Source organism: Adiantum capillus-veneris, chromosome 23 (assembly GCF_014529385.1).
Source record: "Adiantum capillus-veneris isolate H3 chromosome 23, ASM1452938v2, whole genome shotgun sequence".
Classification (NCBI taxonomy): domain Eukaryota; kingdom Viridiplantae; phylum Streptophyta; class Polypodiopsida; order Polypodiales; family Pteridaceae; genus Adiantum; species Adiantum capillus-veneris.
In genome coordinates, this window is record NC_140953.1 from 106069285 (window position 1) to 106092576 (window position 23292).

The window sequence follows — 23292 nt, forward strand, 5'->3', positions numbered from 1 at the left end:
AGGGCTTCCATGGATGCTGTCGATGGAACTCTTGGACTTTGAGAGATGCATCCTGAAGATTGTGTGCTGGTTCTAGGTTCGTTCACTAACATCATAGCCTTTCCAATGCACCAAGTAACCTGCCACGCAAAACTCGAGAATCTAAGACTTTCTCGACCTCATATTCGTCATGTCCTTGAATCTCAATTGGAGGAGGTGGTTGTAGGGCTCTTCCTGGGATCTTAAATGTGTGACAAGGTTCTAGGACCTAGACATGAAAGGCCGGATGGATTTTCATGGATGAGGGCAATTGGAGTTGATAGGTGACTGGATTAACTTGGCGGATAATTTTAAACGGGCCAAGCCTTTGATAATCAAGCTTTTGACAGGGACGAGATGAACGCAGATCACGCCGAAGGAGCCACACTTTATTCCCTTATTTGTATTTTGGATGCTACATGTGATGGACATCTGCACTTTCCTTATACTTGGATTGAGCTTCTTTGATATGAATTGTAAGTTCTTTGTGAATTGCAGATAATTGTTGTATAAGATGAATAGCAGCTGGATTCTTGACTTGATGGTGTCTTCGGATATCCTGTTTGGGATGTTGACCATAATTAGCAAAGAATGGAGTGTGACGGTGGGTGGAGGCATGAAAACTGTTATTATAGGAGAATTCTGCTAACGGTAGGAGCTTGACTCAATTATCCTGGTGATAATTGATAGTACAATGGAGATACTGTTTCAAAACTTGATTTACTCTCTCTGTTTGTCCATCACTTTGTGGGTGATTGACTGAGGAGAGGTTGATTTGTACTCCAAGTAGCTTGAATAAGCTTTTCCAAAAGCTAGAGATGAATTGTGGGCCTCGATCAGAAACTATGTCATTTGGTAATCCATGATAACGATAGATATGTTGTAGAAAGAGTTTGGCCATACCTTTGCTGGTGATGGTTTTAGTGGTTGGAATGAAGTGTGCCATTTGTGTAAACCGATCCACGACTACTAAAATGGAGTCAAATCCTTGTGACAAGGGTAGCTCTACAATGAAATCCATGGAGATGGATCACCTTGGTTCGCTTGGAATGGGCAAGGGATGGAGTAACCCATGAGGACGATGATGAGGGGCAAGTGTCACAAGTGCCTACATACTCCTTGACAAGCTTCCACATTTGAGGCCACCAAAAGTCACGGGAGAGAAGCTAAATTGTCTTATTGATCCCAAAATGCCCTGTTGATGGAAGATCATGCTATTGCTGAAGTACCTCTAAGGGTGTTGGTCCTAGCGGAATATAGAGAAGACCCTCATAGTAAATTAGTCCATCAATTTCTTGAAAGTACTCATTAACCTCTTGTCCTTGTAGTTGTTGTCTGAGCAAGTGGGTTTTTGTCAATTTGTGTCTTCACCTTAGAAAGAAAAGTATAATCTTCACGAGCTTTGCTCATGATGGCGTTTAGATTAAACTTGTCAGGTTTCAAAATCATTGACTCTTGTTGATCAAATGCTGCGTCGCCTTCTCTAGGTGCAAGGTAGGATCTTCTTGATAAGGCATCTGGCTTACCTTATTGAGGCCAGGTCTATACGCAATAAGAAAATCAAACCTTGATAGGATACCACTCCACCTGGCGTGGCGACGATTGAAGACGCGGATGCCATGAAGTATTCCAAATTCTTGTGATCTGTATAGACAGTGGTCTTATGAGGAGCTCCTTCCAGTAGGTGATGCCAAGTGTCGAAGGAGTCATGATTGCTAAGAGCTCTTTGTCATGGATTTCATAATTGATTTCTGCAGCTAAGAACTTGCGGGAATGAAAAGCCACTGCGACCATCCTCTCCTACTTGGGATAGAATAGCACCAAGGGAAAAATTTGAAGCGTCTGTTTCTAGGATGAAAGGCTTTGTAGGATCTGCGTGAATTAAAATGGGTGCAGTCCTGAAAGCTTGCTTGAGAGTCTGAAATGCTTTCGCGGCCTCTGAGTCCCAGACAAACTTATTATGGCATGTCAACCTTATGAGTGTTGTAAACACCTTGGAGTATCCTTGTATACAGATACGATAAAAATTTGCAAATCCAAGGAAACAATGAACATCTCTTACCGAGGTGGGTGTCTCCCAATCAAGGATGGTTTGAACCTTTTTTGGATCCATGGAGATTCCCTTTTCAAAAATTACATAACCAAAAAATTCCACCTTAGATTGATGAAAAGAGCACTTCTCCAACTTTGCATATAACCTTGATGCACGAAGCTTTTCAAGCACTAATCGTACGTGGTGCTTATGCTCTTCTTGATCCTTGAAACATATCAAGATATCATCCAAATATATTACCACAAAATAATCCAAATACTCCTGACAGATATCGTTCATTAAAATGTTGGAAAACAGCTAGGGCATTTGTGAGACCAAATGGCATGACAGTATATTCAAAGTGGACATACCTTGTCCGAAAGGCTATCTTCCATTCATCGCCTTCTTTGATTCTGACTAGGTTGTAAGCACCACGAAGGTCTATTTTTATAAATATTATTGCCTTGCCAAGGCGCTCAAGAAGCTCTGGGATCAAGGGAAGGGGATAGCGATTCTTGACCCGGTGATCTTGTTCAGGCCCCTATAATCCACGCACATCCAGAGAGTTTCGTCCTTCTTTTTTACAAAGAGTATTGGAGCTCCTGCTGGGGACTTTGAATGCCGTATGAACCCCTTAGCAAGATTCTCATCAATATTTTTTCATAATTCTAACAATTCATCTTGAGATTTCTTGTATATTGGGCCAAATGGGGGTTGGGTTCCCTCTTGAAGCTTTATAGCACAATCATAGGGTCAATGCTCCGGTAAGAGGTCTGCATTCTTCTTCTCAAAAACATTCAACGTGTTGATTGGTGTTGCAAATATCAAGAAAGTTGGATACTTTTTGGCTGCACGCATAAAGACCTTGGCTCCAAGATATATAGGCCTATTATGCCTTCCATTCTTCTTTTGGACTTTTCGTGGTTCAATTCTCCGAGCCCTCCAATCGATGTCAGGATTATGTAATTCAAGCCACGATATCCCAATAACAATTGGACTGCTTGGGCTTTGTATAATATTGAACGCTATTCTTGAAACATGCTCCTGCAATGTTACTTCTATGGGGCAAGTTTCATACCTGGCATCCCCTGAAGTGAGGGGATGACCATCAATGACTTCTACAGTTGCTAGATTAGACTTCTCCACAAGTGGTATGCCTTGTTCTTTTGCAAATTCTTTGTCCATGAAGCATGCCATTGCGCATGAATCTACTAATGCTTCACAATCCATGTGCCTACCCGGCATATGGATCTTTACTGGTAGCATAAAACTTGAAGTGGAATCAGTGGGAAGAAAGAGACCTTTTTTTGCTTGTCTTTTGTCCAAACGGTCGGTCTCTATTGGGGTTGGACATCCATGTTTTTTGAACACGTTGAGGCCATTGCACCATGAACCTTCATCCTTCTCTTCCTTGGACATTGTTGAACTATGTGCCCCTGCTCTCCACAATACATACATAAGCCATTAATGCATTGCCTTTGCTTCTCTTGGGCTGAGAGAGGTTGAATCTGTGCTGAATCAATTTGCATGGGTTGAATGCTTGATTCATGGCCCTGTTGAGGTGTGCAGCCATTATGTGTCACTTCTGTTTGGGGTGGCAATGGTGCCCCAAGACGCCTCTCTTGTCTCCTCTCAAATAGTCGATTATCACATTCTATTGTTTGAGAGATGAACTCGCTGTTAGGAAATAAGATGTAGCTAAATAGATAATTGATTAGATTACTTAATGGAGAGAGACAGATTTATATACACGAGATTATAGAGTAGAGAGAGAGAGAGGGAGAGAGAGAGAGAGAGTACACACGATATACGTGGTTCACCCAATGTGGGCTACGTCCACGGGAAAGCAGCCACTCAATGGCTTTAGTACTTCAAAACAAGAAGTAGTTTACAAAGGGATTATACCCTTAATGGAGCTCCCGCCTTGCTTCACTCTCACCACCTCACACTCACCTTGTTGCATCAACTTCACACTATGAAATGTGTGTAGAAATGGCCTCCTTTTATAGGCCAAAAGGGCTGCCCTCTCTTATGAAAGACAGCCATGTGTAGCCGCCCTTGTGCGAATAAGTCCAAATCGGACCCTCCAATCCGCCCATGTGTGGCCACCCTTGAGAAGACAAGTCCGCTTTTGAATTCGGCCACCGGCCACCGGCCATTGACTTCTGACCACCGGCCATCGGCCAACCGACCGGTTGTTTTCCGACCACTTTCCGGCCGCCGTCCGGCCATAATATTCCGGCGAAAAAGAATATTTCGGCGAAAAAAAATCTCGGGGGTCTCCGCCCCCGAGGCCTTTAAAGTTGCCCCTGATTCTTGTCCGTGAAAATTTTGGTTTCTGGTGAGTGATTTTCCTTCACACACGATGGCTTCTCCTCATAATGGGGGCCTTACAAATGTGCGCTTTTACCGTAGGAAATTACAAGGGTAAATCAGGCTCCATACTTAACAATCTCCCACTTGGAGACTGATCTCCAAACCAAACCTGTGACTGCTTTCCATTCTGGCTTCTTATCCTTGAATGCCGATTGAAGATGAGAAAAAGCTCAACTTCTCCTTGTTGACCACCTTTGTAAACATGTCTGCAGGATTTTCACTTGTATGCACCTTTCCTAGCTTTAGTTGTCCCTCTTCCAAAAGAGTGCGTATGAAGTGATATCTCACCTCAATGTGCTTTGTCCTTGAATGAAAGGCTGAGTTCTTCGCAAGATGGATAGCGCTTTGGCTATCACTGTACAAGAAACAATTGTCTTGTTTGAATCCAAGCTCTTCTAAGAATCTGTGAAGCCACAGAATTTCTTTGCTTGCCTCCGTCATTGCTACATACTCTGCTTCCGTGGTAGAAAGTGAAATCACTTTCTGCAGCTTTGAAGCCCAGCTTACTGCTGTGCCTCCAACCGTGAACACATATCCAGTAGTGCTGCATACCCTTCTAGAAAAATATCAGTTCCTCCAAAATACAAAGCATTTGTTGTTGTCCCTTTTAGATACCTAAGTATCCACTTCACAGCTTGCCAATGCTCTTTACCTGGGTTGTCCATGAACCTACTCACAACTCCCACTGCATGTGCAATGTCTGGCCTTGTCCAGACCATAGCATACATTAGAGAACCTACCGCTGCAGCATATGGAACTTTAGACATATAGGCTATCTCCTCTTGTGTCTTTGGACACATATCCTTTGTTAGTTTAAAATGACCAGCCAAAGGTGTAGAAACTGGTTTTGCATTTTGCATTGCAAACCTTTCTAGTACCTTCTTGATGTAATCTTCTTGAGATAGCTTTATTGTCTTCTTCATCCTGTCCCTTGATATTTTCATACCAAGTATCCTCTTTGCAGCACCTAAATCTTTCATTGAAAAATATTTGGACAGCTCCTCTTTTAGGTCCTGCATGTTAGCACTTGCAATCAACATGTCATCAACATACAACATTAGGATGATGAATTTCCCATCTCCCAAATTCTCCGTGTAGACGCAGTGATCTGAGTTGCATCTTGTGAATCCATGATCCAACATCCATCGATCAAACTTCAAGTACCATTGTCTTGATGCTTGCTTTAAACCATACAAGCTCTTCTTTAATCCGCAAACCATTTTCTCCTTACCTTTTAGTTCATACCCCTTTGGTTGAAGCATGTAGATTTCCTCCTCTAAGTCACCGTGAGGGAATGCCGTATTTACATCCATTTGCTCGAGATTTAGATCATGAGCAGCCACAAGGCTTAAGACAAGCCTAATTGAGTTCATTTTTACAACAGGAGAAAATATTTCATTGAAGTCAATACCTTTCTTTTGAGAAAAACCTTTTACCACAAGCCTAGACTTGTACCTTTTCTTCCCACCTTCTTCTTCCTTTAGCTTGTACACCCATTTGTTTTGAAGTGCCCACTTACCTTTAGGCAACTCAACCAACTCCCATGTTTGGTTGCGATGTAGTGAGTCCATCTCCACTTGCATGCTCTTCGTCCATTCTTCTTTGGATTCATGTTGCATAGCTTCTTCATATGATTCCGGCTCTCTAGAATCTGAGATCAAGATATGGTTGAAGGAAGGAACAAACCTTTCTGGAGGTCTACTTGCTCTTGTAGATCTTCGGGGAATAGGTTGAGGCTCATCATTTGGTTGACGTTGTTGCACATTGTCACCGTTTGCAGTCCTTGAGTCTTCACCGTCCTCAAGCTCCATGTACTCATCACCTGTTTCTTTTGTTTGTTTTCTTTCCAAGTAATCTTTGTACATATTTTTTTCGTTAAAAATTACATCCCTACTCCTTAAGATTTTACCATCTTCAGGATTCCATAGGCGATACCCAAAGTCTCCTTCTCCATAGCCAATGAAGAAACACTTTTTGGACTTTGCATCTAACTTTGATCTTAGGCTTCTATCTATGTGCATGAAAGCCTCACACCCAAACACTTTGAGAAATGCATTATTCATCGGTTTACCTGTCCATGCCTGTTCTGGAACTCCCCCATCCAATGCCGTTGAGGGTGAGCGATTGATTAAGTACACAGATGTACTTACAGCTTCCGCCCAAAGCTCAAGCGGTAGGCCTGCATGTAGCCGCATGCTTCGTGCTCGTTCCATGATTGTCCTATTCATCCTTTCCGAAATCCCATTTTGTTGAGGTGTCCTTGGGGTCGTCCTTTGCCTCCGAATGCCATTGCTAGCACAAAAGCTTTCAAAAGCTTGGCTGCAATATTCGCCTCCATTGTCAGATCTGAGGCATGTAACCTTGGTACCTGTTTCATTCTCCACAAAGGCTTTCCACCTTTGAAATATGGAAAATACATCGGATTTATTCTTCATGACATAAACCCATGTTTTTCTAGTCGCATCGTCTATGAATGTTACATAGTACAATGAGCCACCAAGTGATGGTGTACTTGCAGGACCCCAAACATCAGAATGAACCAACTCAAGTTTTTTATTTTTTCTTTTATTTCCTGATTTTTGAAATTTTACCCTCTTTTGTTTACCATAAACACAATCTTCACAGAACTCTAAGTCCACTTCTTTCAAACCTGGTAGAAGCTTCTTTGTTTGAAGGATTTGCATTCCTTTGGCACTCATATGCCCAAGTCGGTAGTGCCACACTGCACTGTCAACTTCTGTAGTTGCTGCACAAGCTGAAGGTTACGTGCTAACAGTACACAAGTAAAGTGTAGCGACTTTTTCACCCTTGACAACCACCAAAGATCCCTTTGAGATCTTCCACCGTTTGTTTTCGAATGCAATGTTGTGACCTTCATCGTCCAATTGTCCTGTAGAGATCAAATTTTTGCGAAGAGAAGGAACATGCCTAACATCTTTAAGCTTCCATTCATTTCCGTTAGCAGTTTTGACAGAAACTGTACCTTTGCCGACAATCTCACAAGCTTCATCATCTCCCAAGTATACATACCCAAAATTACCTGTGGTGTAGTCTTGGAAATGTTGCTTGTGTGGTGTCGCATGGAATGAAGCCTCGGAATCTACTAGACACATTGTCTAATGAGAGAATTAGAGCATCTTGCTCTACTTTACCTGCCACATTGGCCTCCGATGTTGGCTTGTTGTCTTGAGACTCTGTCTCCTTCTTCTTCTTGGACCAGCAATCCTTCTTGACGTGGCCCTTCTTGCCGCAGTTCCAACATTCAAGAACTGACTTTGTGCGTGACTTGCTCCGCCTTGAGCGATCACGACCCTTTTGGTTTTTGAACCTCTCCTTAAGCCTTCCTCTTGTTTCCACTGATAGTGCAACACTTGATGATTCTCCTGTGCTTCTCCTTCGCATTTCATCGCTTAGGAGAACACCCACAACATCATCAAACTTAAGAGTATTTGTGCCAGAGATACAATTACTTACAACCATCACAAGGCTGTCCCAACTATCCGATAGAGATGATAGTATAAGGAGAGCTCGCACTTCGTCATCAAAATTGATTTTCATTGATCGAAGTTGACTTATGTTTGTGTTAAAGTTGTTTAGGTGTTCTGCAACTGAACCATTCTCTGCCATCTTTAGATTGAACAAGCGCTTCATAAGAAATACCTTATTGGATGCCGATGGTTTCTCGTAGAAGTCGTCAAGTGACTTCATCAAGTCCTCCATGGTCTTCATCTCCGAAACATTGTAGGCCACCATTGACGCCAAGCTTAACCGGATTGTTCCCAGTGCCTTTCGATCAAGGACAATCCATGCTTCATCTGCCATTGTTGCGGGCTTCTTCGCAAGACCGCCTAGTGGCAAATAGAGGTCCTTCTGGTAGAGATAGTCTTCAATCTGCATCTTCCAATGTTGGTAGTTTTTGCCGTTGAACTTCTCAATCTTGAGCTTCCCTTCCTCCACCATAACTCCCACTCAATTCAAGGAATCCTTTCCTTGAGATAATTTAGCTACGAGCAAACCTTGCTCTGATACCAGTTGTTAGGAAATAAGACGTAGCTAAATAGATAATTGAGTAGATTACTTAATGGAGAGAGACAGATTTATATACACGAGATTATAGAGTAGAGAGAGAGAGAGAGAGAGAGAGTACACACGATATACGTGGTTCACCCAATGTGGGCTACGTCCACGGGAAAGCAGCCACTCAATGGCTTTAGTACTTCAAAACAAGAAGTAGTTTACAAAGGGATTATACCCTTAATGGAGCTCCCGCCTTGCTTCACTCTCACCACCTCACACTCACCTTGTTCCATAAACTTCACACTATGAAATGTGTGTAGAAATGGCTTCCTTTTATAGGCCAAAAGGGTTGCCCTCTCTTATGAGAGATAGCCATGTGTAGCCGCCCTTGTGCGAATAAGTCCAAATCGGACCCTCCAATCCGCCCATGTGTGGCCGCCCTTGAGCAGACAAGTCCGCTTTTGAATTCAGCCACCGGCCACCGGCCATTGAATTCGGCCACCGGCCACTGGCCATTGACTTCCGACCACCGGCCATCGGCCATTGACTACCGGCCACCGGCCAACCGACCGGTTGTTTTCCAACCACTTTCCGACCGTCGTCCGGCCATAATATTCCAGCGAAAAAGAATATTCCGGCGAAAAAAAGGTCTCGCGGGCCTCCGCCCCCGAGGCCTTTAAAGTTGCCCCTGATTCTTGTCCTAGAAAATTTTGGTTTCCGGTGAGTGATTTTCCTTCATGCACGATGGCTTCTCCTCATAATGGGGGCCTTACAAATGTGCGCTTTTACCACAGAAAATTACAAGGGTAAATCAGGCTCCATACTTAACACTCGCTTAGTGTGTGAACCTTTGGAATAGTCAATAAAAGATCTTTTAAGTCATCCTTTAATCCCCACCAAAATTGGCTAATGAAATATTCCTCATGCCAAGTCAGATCACAAGAGGGATTTCCTCATAGGAGGCTCACAACTGGTGTTGGCAAGACTGAGGGGCTTGTGGCCCAAGACCCCTATTTATACTAGTGCTTGAGGAGGTTACTTGAGGAGGTTATGACTTTCTACGTTCTTCTTGAGGAGGTTAAAATCTTCTAGAACCTTCTTGATCCTTCTAGTTCTTCTAGAACCTTCTTGATCCTTCTAGTTCTTCTAGAACCTTCAGGATCCTTCTTCAACTTTCTAGAGCTTTCCAGAAACTTCTAGATTCTTTCGGAATCTTCTCCAAGCTTTTAGAAACTTCTTGATCCTTCTAGTTCTTCTAGATCCTTCTTCAACTTTCTAGAGCTTTCTAGAAACTGCTAGATTCGTCCGGAATCTTCTCCATGCTTCTAAAAACTTCTAGAATCTCCTTGATACTTTTAGAACCTTCTAGAATCTTCTATATCTTTCTAGATTCTTCTAGAGCCTTCTAGCGATGATGTAGGCGATGACATAGGCGATGATGCAGGCAACGATTGACTCTCAAGCATGCATGACACATAAAGCAATTAAACACTAGTTTTAAACAAGATATCCTCCCCTCTGTCCATTTTGAGGGTTCAAAATCTACCATATGAGTTGATAATAGGTCTCACTAAATGGAGCATGTAAATCCTGCTAGCCCATGTGTAGGCACACCACTAACCACCACTCCCTCTTCTTGATTTTTTGTGGAGCCACAATGATTAGAATATTGGAAAATATCACACACATTCCCTATGACTCTCTCTCTCTCTCTCTCTCTCTCTCTCTCTCTCTCTCTCTCTCTCTCTCTCTGTGGCTTAGGCTCAACTACCTTACAAAACTATCCCATATCTATACCAAGACTCAAAAGGCACTCCATACCACATGAAGAAGCAACAAAACATGCTTTTTTCTTGGCACTTCATACCACATGAAGAAGCAATAAACATGCTTTTTTCTTGGCACTTCATACCACATGACGAAGCAATAAACATGCTTTTTTCTTGGCACAACGTTATGTAAATGTTGTTGGAAAGAAGAAATGGCGATATGCAGTCTGGTGTCATGCACACACACACACACACACACACACACACACACACACAGAGAGAAGAAGAAGAAGAAGAAGAAGAAGAAGAAGAAGAAGAAGAAGAAGAAGAGAATTTTAACATCGTAGGAAACTATCCCAAGAGACCTCAAAGATCTATCCGACTAGAGTTGAAATCAAGACTTGTTATTCAAGAGGGAAATGGCATAACCAATCTACCACACTTGGGTGATAGAAAGGTTATACCATTTTCCTCTTTTTATTCACACACACACACCCAAGAAGAAGAGAACTTTAACGTCGTAGGAAAGTATCCCAAGAGACCTCAAAAATCTATCCGGAACTCAAGACTTGTTATTCATGAGGGAAATGGCATAACCAATCTACCACACTTGGGTGATAGAAAGGGTATACCATTTTCCTCTTTTTATTCACACTCACACACACACACACACACACACATGCACGCACGCACGCACCCAAGAAGAAGAGAATTTTAACGTCGTAGGAAACTATCCCAAGAGACCTCAAAGATCTATCCGACGAGAGTTGAACTCAAGACTTGTTATTCAAGAGGGAAATGGCATAACCAATCTACCACACTTGGGTGATAGAAAGGTTATACCATTTTCCTAGAGAGAGAGAGAGAGTCAATCTCATTGTTGTGTGCCACATGGAAGTCTTGCAAGATTTTGGCAAAATACACAATATGTATAGCACATGTTTGTGCCCATTGGACTACCCTGGGCCTCAACCTTGCTCGACATTGCTGATACCTAGAACTCTAGATTTGTACTCTCTAGCCCTCAAGCCGGAAGGACGCTACTCAAAACTATTGGCTTTTAGGTGAAAAATTGATTTCAGTTCATTGGTGTGTCTTAAAGACTCTTCAAGCCTAAAGAAAAATCATCTCTCTCTCTCTCTCTCTCTCTCTCTCTCTCTCTCTCTCTCAAGCAACAAATGCTCATGTGTATGCTTATTTCTCTCTTGGATGTGGAGAAGAAATATCTTTGTAGGTAAGAGGTCTTCACGGGCATGCAAGATGTTTTGTCTTTGCTATCCATACTCCCAAAAAAGAGCATGTTGCTCACAAGCCTAGGTGACATACATGCAAGGTTGAAGCTAGGCATGGGTGGCATAGAGCAGCCAGGGCAGCACATAGTGGATGTAGTGATTAAAAAAAACCTAGATTTAATGTAATCCCACCTATAAATTCGGAGACTTACCTCTAAATTTTGTATTAAAGGCGAGAAAACTGTTAACCCTCACGGCTCACGGACACCCTATCACCTACGATGAACGTTTTATTATTTACTTGGTAGAGTCAGGTACCGAGCTTGTCGGTCCAATAGGAAAAGGGTAAGAGTGATTGACAATGAGAGACGCACTCTAACTGGAACATTCAAGGGATTAGTTGGCTAAGCATGGGCGCCCAAGTGTGAATGGAGCGAGCTCATATAAAAGTCAACTAAACCTAAAATTCACTCATTCTCTCATTTGTGCAATTGAACAGTGCTGTTGCTCCATCTCCATCTTCTTCTTCTTCATCTCCTAATGTGTGTGTCTATGTGTGAGAGAGATAGAGAGAGAGAGTGTGTGTGATTGAGCATTGCGGCGGCACGACTGCGGCGAGGCGGTTGAGCGCGGCGTAGCGGGGTCTTCCTCTTCTTCGCGGTGAGGAATCCTCCACGACGGCAAGAGTAGAGCAGTGAGTGACACACCATCGCCATCTTTGAGCTTACTAGTTCAGTCTTGTTGTGTGCTTGGAGCCATTTGTGGCTCACACACAGTGTATCGGCAAGTTCCTTGCATTGACACGTGTGACATACAAGTTGCTCTACTAAAGGTTTCCTTCAAGCGGCTAAGCACGCTCGGCCCAGACCGTGGGCCCATGGCATGCATGTCTTGGCTTGAGCTATCGGGGTTAGGCATTGGGAAACCCTCCATGACGTCGTAGTCAAAGGAAGAGTCACTAGCCGCTATGTTCGGGTCTTGGTTTGTACTACCTTGGGTCCCCGCCGAGGGCCCGGAACCTAAGGTAGGTGGATAATGAGAACTTGCGTAAGTTGAAATTCTCTCTAGTTGCTCCGTCTCTAGCACACGACCAGAGCCCACATGCATGTGCCTTTGGCACCCTACAAGCGTCGGCGAATAGCCGCGATTTTTTTAAATATGTTTTTTAATGATAGGTTTTTTTAATTAAATTGTGTGATAGCTTGAAACGAACGTATCACTTAAAGGGTCGCGGTGTGCTTTACAGCACAACGTTCGGACACTTGAAGCTCCGTTGGTCCTCAAAAAAGTCGATTTTTAGCTACGTGTGAAGCTAAAATACGTAATTTTAAAAGGACGACTGAAGCCTAAGCCTGAGCCTGAGCTTGGGCTTGGATCTGGGTTTGGGTCTGGGAGATATTCCTGATCTCGATCCTACCTTTTTTTTAAAAAAATTTATTTATTTATTTATTTATTTTTAAAGATAAGGTCGTCGCGGCCTGCGCAAGAGCACACACACACACTCTACCTACCTACTTACAACTAATACACCTATTGTTACACACTAACACACTTCATTAGCTCTCACAGATCTACTTCCTACTTACTGTACATTACATTACATAGAACTAACAACCTTAATACTAACACCTTACACAGAGAAAACACAGTAACCTTTCAAAACTTCATTAACAAAAAAATACACAGTAGTAACACAAAATCCTTCTTCTCAACACACACACCCTCCTTCCCTACTCTTCCTACAATTGAAATTGCACCACAAAAGAAGTACATAGTGCCATTCAAGCTTAGTGTATGGCATTCCTCGGACCCCAGCAACGGCGCCAAAAATGTGCGCGGTTAACCTTCACAGTTATTCGTTGACAATTGTAGGGTGCCAAAGGTACATGTATCTGCGCTCTTGTCGTGTGCTACAGACGGAGAAACTAGAGAGAATTTTGACTTATGCGAGTTCTCAATATCCACCTACCTTAGGTTCCGAGCCCTCGGCGGGGACCCAAGGCAGTACAAACCAGGACTTGAACATAGCGGCTAATGACTCTTCCTCTGACTACGACGTCATGGAGGGTTTCCTAATGCCTAATACCAATAGCTCAAGCCAAGACATGCATGCCATGGGTCCACGGTCTGGGCCAAGCGTGCTTAGCCACTTGAAGGAAACCTTTAGTAGAGCCACTCGCTCCGAACATGGAGCTAATGATGTAAATGAGGGGGGTGGGGAAGTAAATTCGCCATTCCTGACCAACGTAGACCCTACGCCCTTAGAGAGTGTGCACGTGAATACTTCATTCACTACACTCCCTGACTCTTCAGAGCTATTTCCCTCCGAGGTTATATTACCTGATGGTAGAAGCCTTGCCGAAGTGCAAGAGGTTGAGCGGTATATCCTTGCAGTAGCAAGGGAAAAGGAAGTCGAGAGCTTACGCAAGGCGGAGCAACGAAGAGAGTTAAAAGCAAAAGCCCCTATGTCAATATCCTTGCTAAGAGAGCAATCAAGTGCTCCTTACTTAGCAATCGCTAAGGGCCAACCCCTAGCACCTCAATCCTAGATGGAGCGTTCTTAAATGAGAACTGGGAGTACGAACTACAAACAAAAACTCTAACTGACCTATACACAGGTCACACCTATCACGTGGGTTGGTTAGATGTCCTACAATCCAGAATGGGTGCTACTAGTGTGGAGGATCAACAACAAAGAGTTTGTGAGGTCATCCATAGGGTCATTGAGTTAGAGAGACAGAACAAGGGGATCCACATGCCTTCAATGGGTCTCATGAGATTCTTAGATACAGGAAAGGCTAAACAACTGACCTTATCGCAAATGGAGACTCCCTCGGTAAGTCCGATGGATCCTCCATATGTTGTTTCCCTAGGGGTCTCAGTGCAATCTGATCCCACGAGTGATAGCTTTACCTTTCCAAGTCTAGCTCATCTTTCCCTTGATGACACCACGGCTACCATGCCTACCCCAATGACGGGCATGCCAAGAAACACGCCATGGACCTCATTTGTTAGTAAAGCACCACTACATGGTAGCTCAATGACTGCAATAGTACCTACAAGTGTGTACCAATCGTATGCACCTATGGGTCATCGCACTCATGTAGTCCCTACCCCTCCCATTTTTTCAACAACCTATGCTCCACAACCGCAACACCCAAGTTCTTATTTCCATGGGACCATACCGGCTAGCATTAGCATGTCACATCCGACGTCTGCTATGCATAGGGCCACACATATGAACTATGGACCACCACATGGCACAACATCGTACCCAATGTGGAACCCAAGGGCTTCCTATGCGCCAAGCCCGATGCCAATACCTACTTCACATGTAGTCTTTGGAGCACCTCCACCCACAGTGCCTACTCACTTAGGTGACTTGGCAACATTTGATCAAGCTATTGGTCGATCTATTGCTGAGAATATGTGTAACACGCCTGATAGAGAGCCTAGAAGTAAGGCAGTACAAATAGCCAAGCTCACACAAAACTTTAGTGGAGACGGAGATGTGCGAAAGCATATTGAACTGTTTAAACAAATATGCAATTCTCTAGGAGAACACAATGACTTGCATAAGAGTAATGCTTTAAGCCTAACCCTAAGTGGGAAGGTAGGGGATTGGTATAGAACCCTAAGGATGGAAGAAAAAACGTTTTACCCTACTCTTAGGAGACTGTTCTTGAAAGAATACATATGAGAGGGAGTACTTTGGGGTGTAGCCTCTCAGCTCCAGAAAGCCCAACGAGAGGAAGGAGAGTCGGTGAGAGGCTTTATTAGTCGTTTGAAGCATTTTAATTCTCATTGTAATCAAATGAGCGCTTCAACAATAATTAATTTCTTGATAGATTCATTAGGGGGTTACGACATGAGGATATCTACAATGGCCTAGTCATTAGAGTTATCACCACTTGGGAAGCAGTCACCACCAATGCAATCCAATTGGAGGATAATTTAATGATTCAAGGAGAAAGAGTGTCTGTTGAGCCAAAATCTATTAGCTCGCAAGCATCGGGGTATCAACCAATGACCCTAAAGCCTATTGCTAAGGAGCCAAAGATATTTGAGATGACTTTAGCAGATCTCACCAAGGCTATTCAAGAGAGTCTTAGAGACAATCGTGTTTCACAAAACAATCATATGTATCCAAGAAGAGAGCAACAATGGTGCTCAGTATGCTATGGACCGCATAGTACCAGTGAATGCCCTACTTTTAGAGTAAAATTCAATGGGAATTGCAATGCCTGTGGAAGGTATGGTCATCAAGCTAAGGATTGCATAGTATTTAAGCGCTCGATGGCCGATAGACCAACCTTAGCATGGACAGAAACACCTCAAGTGCCTGCATTGATTCCGGCCCCACCTCTTGAACAAATAGCACAACACATGGTCCCTAGGGCCCAAAATGTTGTTCAAACAACACCCTTACCACCTCCAGTGCTAGGATCGCAACCACCACATCCGAGAATCACTTCTGTGAATCAAATAGGTTGTGAGTCATCTATTGCTTGTTTGGAAGGCTATGAGGAAGATATGGACCCTAATATTGCCTATGGGATGGATGTGTTTGAAGAAACTCCACAATACTACATGCAGGACTATAGGGGACAAGTCAAACGTGTCTATCAAGTAGCTGCTCTTGTGGCAAGAGGCCAAAATATCAATTACACTGCTAAGAGACCACCTCTTCAATGCTATGAGTGTGGAGGTCCACATCGTGTAGCCGAGTGTCCTATTAGGCTACAAAAGAATGCCACACTAACGCAGACCAATCAAGCGAGCACGTCTACAATGCCAATACTCATGTGTAATCGATGTGGCATAGATCATTTGATTGCACAATGTCCAAATAATCCAAATGCACTGAAGATCACACCATTAAACTTGATTGAAGTTACCAAGGAGCCATCACAAAGTACACCTATGGTACTAGTAAACGTACTCACACGATCGATGCTCCAAAAACAAAATTATATTCTCGAGGAAAAAGACACGGCATCAATTGCCCAATCTTAGAAAAAGAAGAAAACACGAAGGAAGAGATCGCAAAAAGCAGCGAAGTGTTTTAGGGCAAAACTACTCCCCTGTTCATACTCACGAGCACGACACAGACAACATACTTATCATCCGATGACACGACTAACCCGTAGGTGCACATAGGCAATCTCGTTAGCTTGTCAGGCTGAGACCAATCTACACATACGCACTTTTATGATGCATCAATCACTAACCCTGATAGAATGCAACCCACTCTATCCCTAAATGCTCACAACACAGTTTACACGTCCAATGAACTCGGAATCACATCAAACTTACTGGGCACCATCCTCTCACTAGGATATACTTACCTATAAGTCTAATCTCACCAGATTTGAACCCTAGTTATCTCGAATACAGTCGCGATAGACTAATAGGTCATAATCCAAAAGTGGGCGAAACTTAAGTTTATGAGTATCTATGTGTAGCTAATCTCTTTATCATTCCATAAAGCACTTGATTATTGAAAACAGACACTGTTTGTGCTACTTACAAGCAAAACAAGCTCGAGGAAGGATCGATCGCGATCAACTCAAAACGGTGAATGCGTAGCGTGGGCGCGTAGCTCTCGGAGAGACTACCACGATGGTGTGGTCGCGTCATGAATCCGGTGAGGGAGAAGTGCGTAGCGAAGAGGATAAGACACACTCACTGTCTCTCTCTCCCTCCCTCTCAGACTCCTACGACACAGGATTAATATTCAAAATGTTATTCAAAAATGGTTCTAAGGTGACTTTTATACTTTAGTCACCTTAGCTCAAAAATGTACATGGGGTTCTCTTACTCATTATTACAAAGTGGGAACAAATCTGAGTCCTGACTAACTGATTAATCTTTACATAACCCAGACGAATGGATCAAAATGATAAGACGTCTTTGACATAAAATGGGAATTTGATATGCTTTACAAGATGGGCTCATTACAACAGTTGGACCAATGGGGCTCCAACACTCCCCCCCTCCTAATTCATGTCTACCACGACATGATTGTCTTTGTCTTCATTGTCGTTGTCGTCTTTCTTGGTTGATTTGATGTAGAAACACATCATATCGCATAGACTCGCTTGCCATTAATGGGCCAAAATTTTTTGACTTGTACATGAAGAAGCCTGTGTAAAATACTTCTTCAAAGGTTTGGAGATGGTAGCTTGGAAGAAAAATTAGCCATTTGAAGTAGGCATACAATACTGGTTCTGTCGGTAGCCCACTTAGATCGTATGACAACTCTGAGATGCTTCTTTCACTATTCATATACTCTGATGTCCAGCTTTCTGAGAAGACTGTGAGACAGGCCAAAAATGTTCGAGCTATTTTATATAGCATCTTACAGGATAGGTCGGAAGAGCCTTCGAATTCTGCGAAGGTGCCCTGTAGGGTTTTCACCATGTAAGAATCGGATATTCTCTCTCCCTCTGTTGGCCCTGACATTACTCGATAATTTAGCCATGTCAGATTTCTGCTCTGTAGTGCTTTATGTTGGTTGTAGGTGTGTGTTCGGGGAGTTGGGCAAAAAGTTATGTCATTCCTCAGCTCAGGCGGTGTGTTGACTAAGTGGATCAGGTTATTAGGATGATCCAAGAGCCATTGACGCCTCCACTTTGGCTGGCTGTCTACTATTCTGCTTTGCTGTTCCCGATCCTGTACTTCTCCTTCAAACACCGGCACTTGTTCTTCTTTTTCGAGCTGCCGTTGATGTGTTAGAGTTTCGTAATTCAGCAGAGCATAGGGTAACATAGGTGCATTCCATTCCTTCCGTAGCTCTGTTGCTATTTAGCCCGATCTGGAAAGCCCTTGTAGCAACTCCTTTTCGAGTTGCATTGCCTTGTACCATATCATTTCTGTTTGTTTTTCCATCTGCTCGGCCAGCCTCTGCTCTTCCAATTTCGTGAGTGAATCTTCTTCTGTCTCTTGGTCTTTGGAGCCGGTTTGATCAGTCTGTGTATCTGGTGCCTCCTGTTCATCTGAATCTTCCTCGTACTCATCTTGACCCCCATATACTTCGGCGAGTCCAGCCAAATTTGTTGTTGCTTGCTCCAGGTGCACTCATACCTGTCCTTGGTGTTGCCCTGCAGTTTGTAGACTTGCGATTTGTGCGGCCATTGTTCTACTATTGATTTGTAGAGCTTGAAATTCCATTTCTTTTTGAGCGGCAGACTCCTCTAACTGTTTTAACCTGATGTGCAAGTTTTCATTTTCTTCCCTGAGTGATTTGGAAACAATGCTTTCCATTTCACTGTCAGGAGCTGGTCCTTGTTGTTGTTCACTTTGTAAGTCTGAAATTTGTCTTTGTAGTTGATCTTCTGTTCTAAGCGCACTTTTAGCAATCATTAAACGTTGTTTTCTTTCCAACTCCATCTCCCTTTTCAGTGCAGCCACTTCTTCTTTTGGGTGGACTACCCGTGGTGTTGGTAGCGACGTTTTTTGCTTCTTAGCTCGTTTGATTTCTCTTGCTTGTATATCTGTTACTGCTCTCAAATCTTTGACTTCAATTTGTAAGTCCTCGATCTTGCTTTTCTCCAGCGCATCTTGCTTTTCTTTTTTCAACTTTTGGATGTGTTCATCTCTGTCACTGACATCTTCAAGGAATACGTTTATTGTATCCTCACATATGGCATTGAAGAGTTCCGACTCCTGTAAATTGTCTTTGAGGAGATTTACTGTGCCTTTGAGCCCCAAGATCTCAGTATCTCTGATGTTGATTAGCTTTAGAGTGTCCTCCCTTTGCTCTTGCAGTCTCAGAACTTCCTCATGGGTTTTTTGTAACTTCATCTTGTTGGACCGGTTGTGATCAGCTAACCATTGACTGTGCAGTCTTGTTCTGTTTAGTATTGTCTCCATTGACTGCAAATCTTCATCTATAGTAGCTTCCAACTCAATTTCTTGAGAGGAGGAAGCTTTATCTTTAGTCTGATCCACCTCCTTTTGCTTGACTTTATCACTTTGTGATATGGTTCCAATGTTTGGGTGTCCATTTGTTCTTTCTTCTTCTTCTTCCTCTTCTTCTTCACTTGGAGGTGTGTGAACTCTGTCATCACGATGTGAACTTTCTGAATGCGAAGTAGAGTCAGAAGGTGGGCTAGATTGCCTCTCACTTGTATCTGGCCTTGGAGATGGCGGCGGTGTTTGCTAATCACGTGAAGTTGGCCTCAACTGATCTCTCAAAGTTTGGAGATCCTCCTCTTCTAGTAGCAATTCTGGTTCGTCCCTAGCATTTCTTTCATGGATGTACCTCTCGAACCAATCCAACTCAAAAGCTGGGTTGTTTCTATTCTTCGTTCTCAGTGTGTAAGTGCTTCTAGAAGGTTTCCAAGTGGCGCCTACATCGCCTCGTAGAGATCTTTCTAGAGCAAATCCTTCTAGCATCCTTTCCATTTTTGCTATCTTCTGCAACCTGGTGTTGTTTTCCATTTTCGCTTTTCGCTTCTTTAGTCGGGCATCTTTCTCTTGGGTTCTTCTTTCTTCTTCCATCTTTTCTTGTGTACTTCTTGTTACTCTTTCCAGCTTGCGTCCTCCAATGGTGTTAATAGAGGCCGGTACTTTCGTTTGTGATCTGTCTTCAATATTCTCCCTTAATACCAGGCAGTCGTTCTGATGAGGGGCAGGTGGCAACTGATCTGCCGCGCCTATGGCATGGTATATTACTATGGTTAGGACTTCTCCTCCTGCAATGTAATTTGGTCTGTCTTGCCTTAGCTTTGTCATTTCTTCAAACAGATATGACACATGATCTATATAGAGCTCATGGGTCATTCCCATAGCCCATGTCAGTGTGGTTGAGATGCTCCTGTGTGGTGTAGTGTATCTTGGTAGTCTTTTGCTGTAGCTCAACAAACACTGACTGTAGATCTGTGTCAGTTCTCTTACTTCCGGGTTTGCTATGAGTTCGAAAGAAGGTAGTTTGGACTTTTGCAAGTAGATTGTGAGGTTTTTCCTTCTTTCTCTCATGTTGGCTCCTTGATCTGACAATTTCAATGCCTCTTTGATGATCTCTTTGGTGATCTGGTTCTCCATCACTTCGTTATCCATGCCTCCCACTCTGCAAGTTCCATCTTCTTGGATAGTCTCTATTAGATGTTGTACCCTCTTGAAATCTATCCCTACTGGTGGTAGTGATACAAAGTTCCACAAGCCAACTTTTTTGAGCCATGACCTTTGCGGTGATCTTTTCAAGTAATTCTCTGCCTCCTTGGGAATCATCACTGTATCCACTAAGTTTCTTTTGTCATCCACATATGAACCTTGATAGATCTGAAAGGTTGCTGCCTGTTGCACATCTGCAGGTATCCAGGTGGCTGCTGGCTTTAAGGAATTGGGTAGAAGTGCATAGGGTACTGCACCTTCCGTTGCCAGGTTCTTGCCTTTTCTTTTTCCCGGAGAAGCCTCCATAGATCCTGTATTCACAATTAACAGTTAATGCACAAACATAGTACTACTCTCCTAAATTGATTATTACTTAATCATGCATCTAGATGAGCCTTCTTTTCCCAAGATTAGTTAAGGTAAAATGTTAGCAGATAGACAAGCTCTTCCATTGTGCGACTTTGGCGGCTTCAAATTGATGTTGTTGGTGAAGGAGAACAAGTCCAAATGCCTTGAAATTTGGTGTGGTGTATGCTCACAAGGCATGTAAGATCACTCTATAAGCCCACGCTCAAAATCTGTTCATTTGCAGCTTTTGCTCAGTCTATCGCGATAGACTAACCTTTTTTTGACCAAGGTCCTATTTTGCAGTTGTGCCTCCACCAATTGGTTTCCCATACCTTGCACATGATCTGATCGCATTTTCACCTCAAATGAATGTCAAGTGACCCCTTTTTAGATCAACTCCCACTTTTCCAGATTCCTGCCAAGGAGATGTTGGTCTATCTCCTTCATTTTGTGTTGTTTTGGGCTCAAACTTACTGGGTGGTCCTCTTGCATCATGTTGAAGACAACTGATAATTCAAATTTTTGATAAGATGGTCCAGTATCCCTCTGCTTAGTCTATCGCGATAGACTGGTACTTAGTGACAATTTGTCATTTTTTGGCTCTGTGACCATGTGTCTGCCTTCTCCCAGTTGATGCAAGGTTTCTTGACCCCTCACATGAGAATTTTACCTGTCTGCCCTTGAGATGTCCTGTTCTGACTCTGAGTTGTCTGCATGTCTTTCTCAGCTTGCCATATGAGTCCATCTTGTCACCAAATTTGGTGTACTGCCTTCATGTGATTCCCCAAGTCTAGCTTGTAAAAATTTTGAAAAGTCTTTCCCCCAATAATTGGTGTAGCAAGTCTATCGTGATAGACTAAGTTTTTTGGCTAGAAAAGATCCTTCTTGCACTTTGACTTGATATTGGTGGTTAATAATCCTTGTTAGCACCCCTCATGAAGCTAAAGTCAAAATTTCACTTGTCTAAGTGTAAATTCAAGTCTATCGCGATAGACTAGCACTTGGTCATTTTTACCAGTTTTTTTTCTTGATGTTAGTTGACCACCATGGTTTTAATAGGCCCTCCTAGACACACACATCAAGTTTTAATAAATTTAGCAGAGTGTACTCCCTGTTTGCAGCACTTAGCTGGTCCTGGAGTCGAAGTAGACCACTTAGGTGATGGTTGCAGTTCCTTTTGGTCATTGTATGATTCCAGTTGTCTTTTATTTCCTTTTGACCTTCCATCCAAGCAGTCAGTTGTTGTTTTGGTGTTTACAACACCAAGAACGACCATTTGGACATCCTTCTGGTCTGTTGCCGGCATTTGCCCTAGTGGAAGAGCTTTTTTCCCGAGTGGACACATTCCATCTCGTAGTTGACCTCTTTTGGATGTACCTTGTTGAATTTGGTGTCATTTGTCACTTGGTCGGCCCTTTAGAGTATCGTGACGCTTTGTGCGTTTTTCGTCAGATAGGGACTTTAGGATTCGTTTTGACGAACTTTTTCATAGTCTAACCCTTCAGTCGGTTTGTCGAGGTTATTGGCTTGTTGTGTATGAATTTTGGCTCATTTCCGATCACCTTGGTTTAGTTGCCCTTTTGCAGGTCCTGTGAAATTAGGGTTTTCTGAGCGGCTTCCTTCACACTTTCCGAGGTCATAGGCTCGATCCCTACGCTATAGGCATTGTGCCTTTCAATTTTGGTTCCATTTGGTGGCCTCTAGGTCTCCCTAACAACCGGTCTACCGTATGTGTGCACAGGTTGTGATTGTGATGCCAATGAAGTTTTGCGACTAACTGAAGTAAACAACACTTAGAGTCAGTGTTGACGAGCATACCTCTCATATCTGATGTCGATCTGGTGACCGTGCGCAATGGATGAGCTCCTGGAAGTCTCAACTGCTATAGGGAGCTATCTCTCTCACTATGGAAAATGACTCAAATGAGGGATTTCTAGCCTAGCCTCTCTATATGTAATTGAGACTCCGGCACCAAATTTTCCAATCTTTTATCTGTGGTTATAACTTTTTGCGAGATGCGGTTTAGGCTCGCAAATTTCTTGATTTGGACTTCGGTTGCTCCAGTTTTACCAGTTTTGTAGATTTCTCCTGTTGGAGGTCCCTTCATGACGGTGGTCATTATGCCCTGTCACCTTTGCAGTCCCTATTTTTTCTGTGTCTTCTTTACCTTGCTTTGATCAGGTGTCTCTTCTTTTGTGTTTCCATCTGGATTACATATTTTTTTCTATAATTTTTGCTAGAAAATGGCTAAAATAAAGCAAATAAATCCCAAAATAACCCGAAAATAGCAATTCTAACCTAGAAAAATACCAATGAAAAGCAAAACACTTTGTAGCTCACTTTTCTCTTGTCTATGTACAAACTCGCTCATTATCGTTGTGGG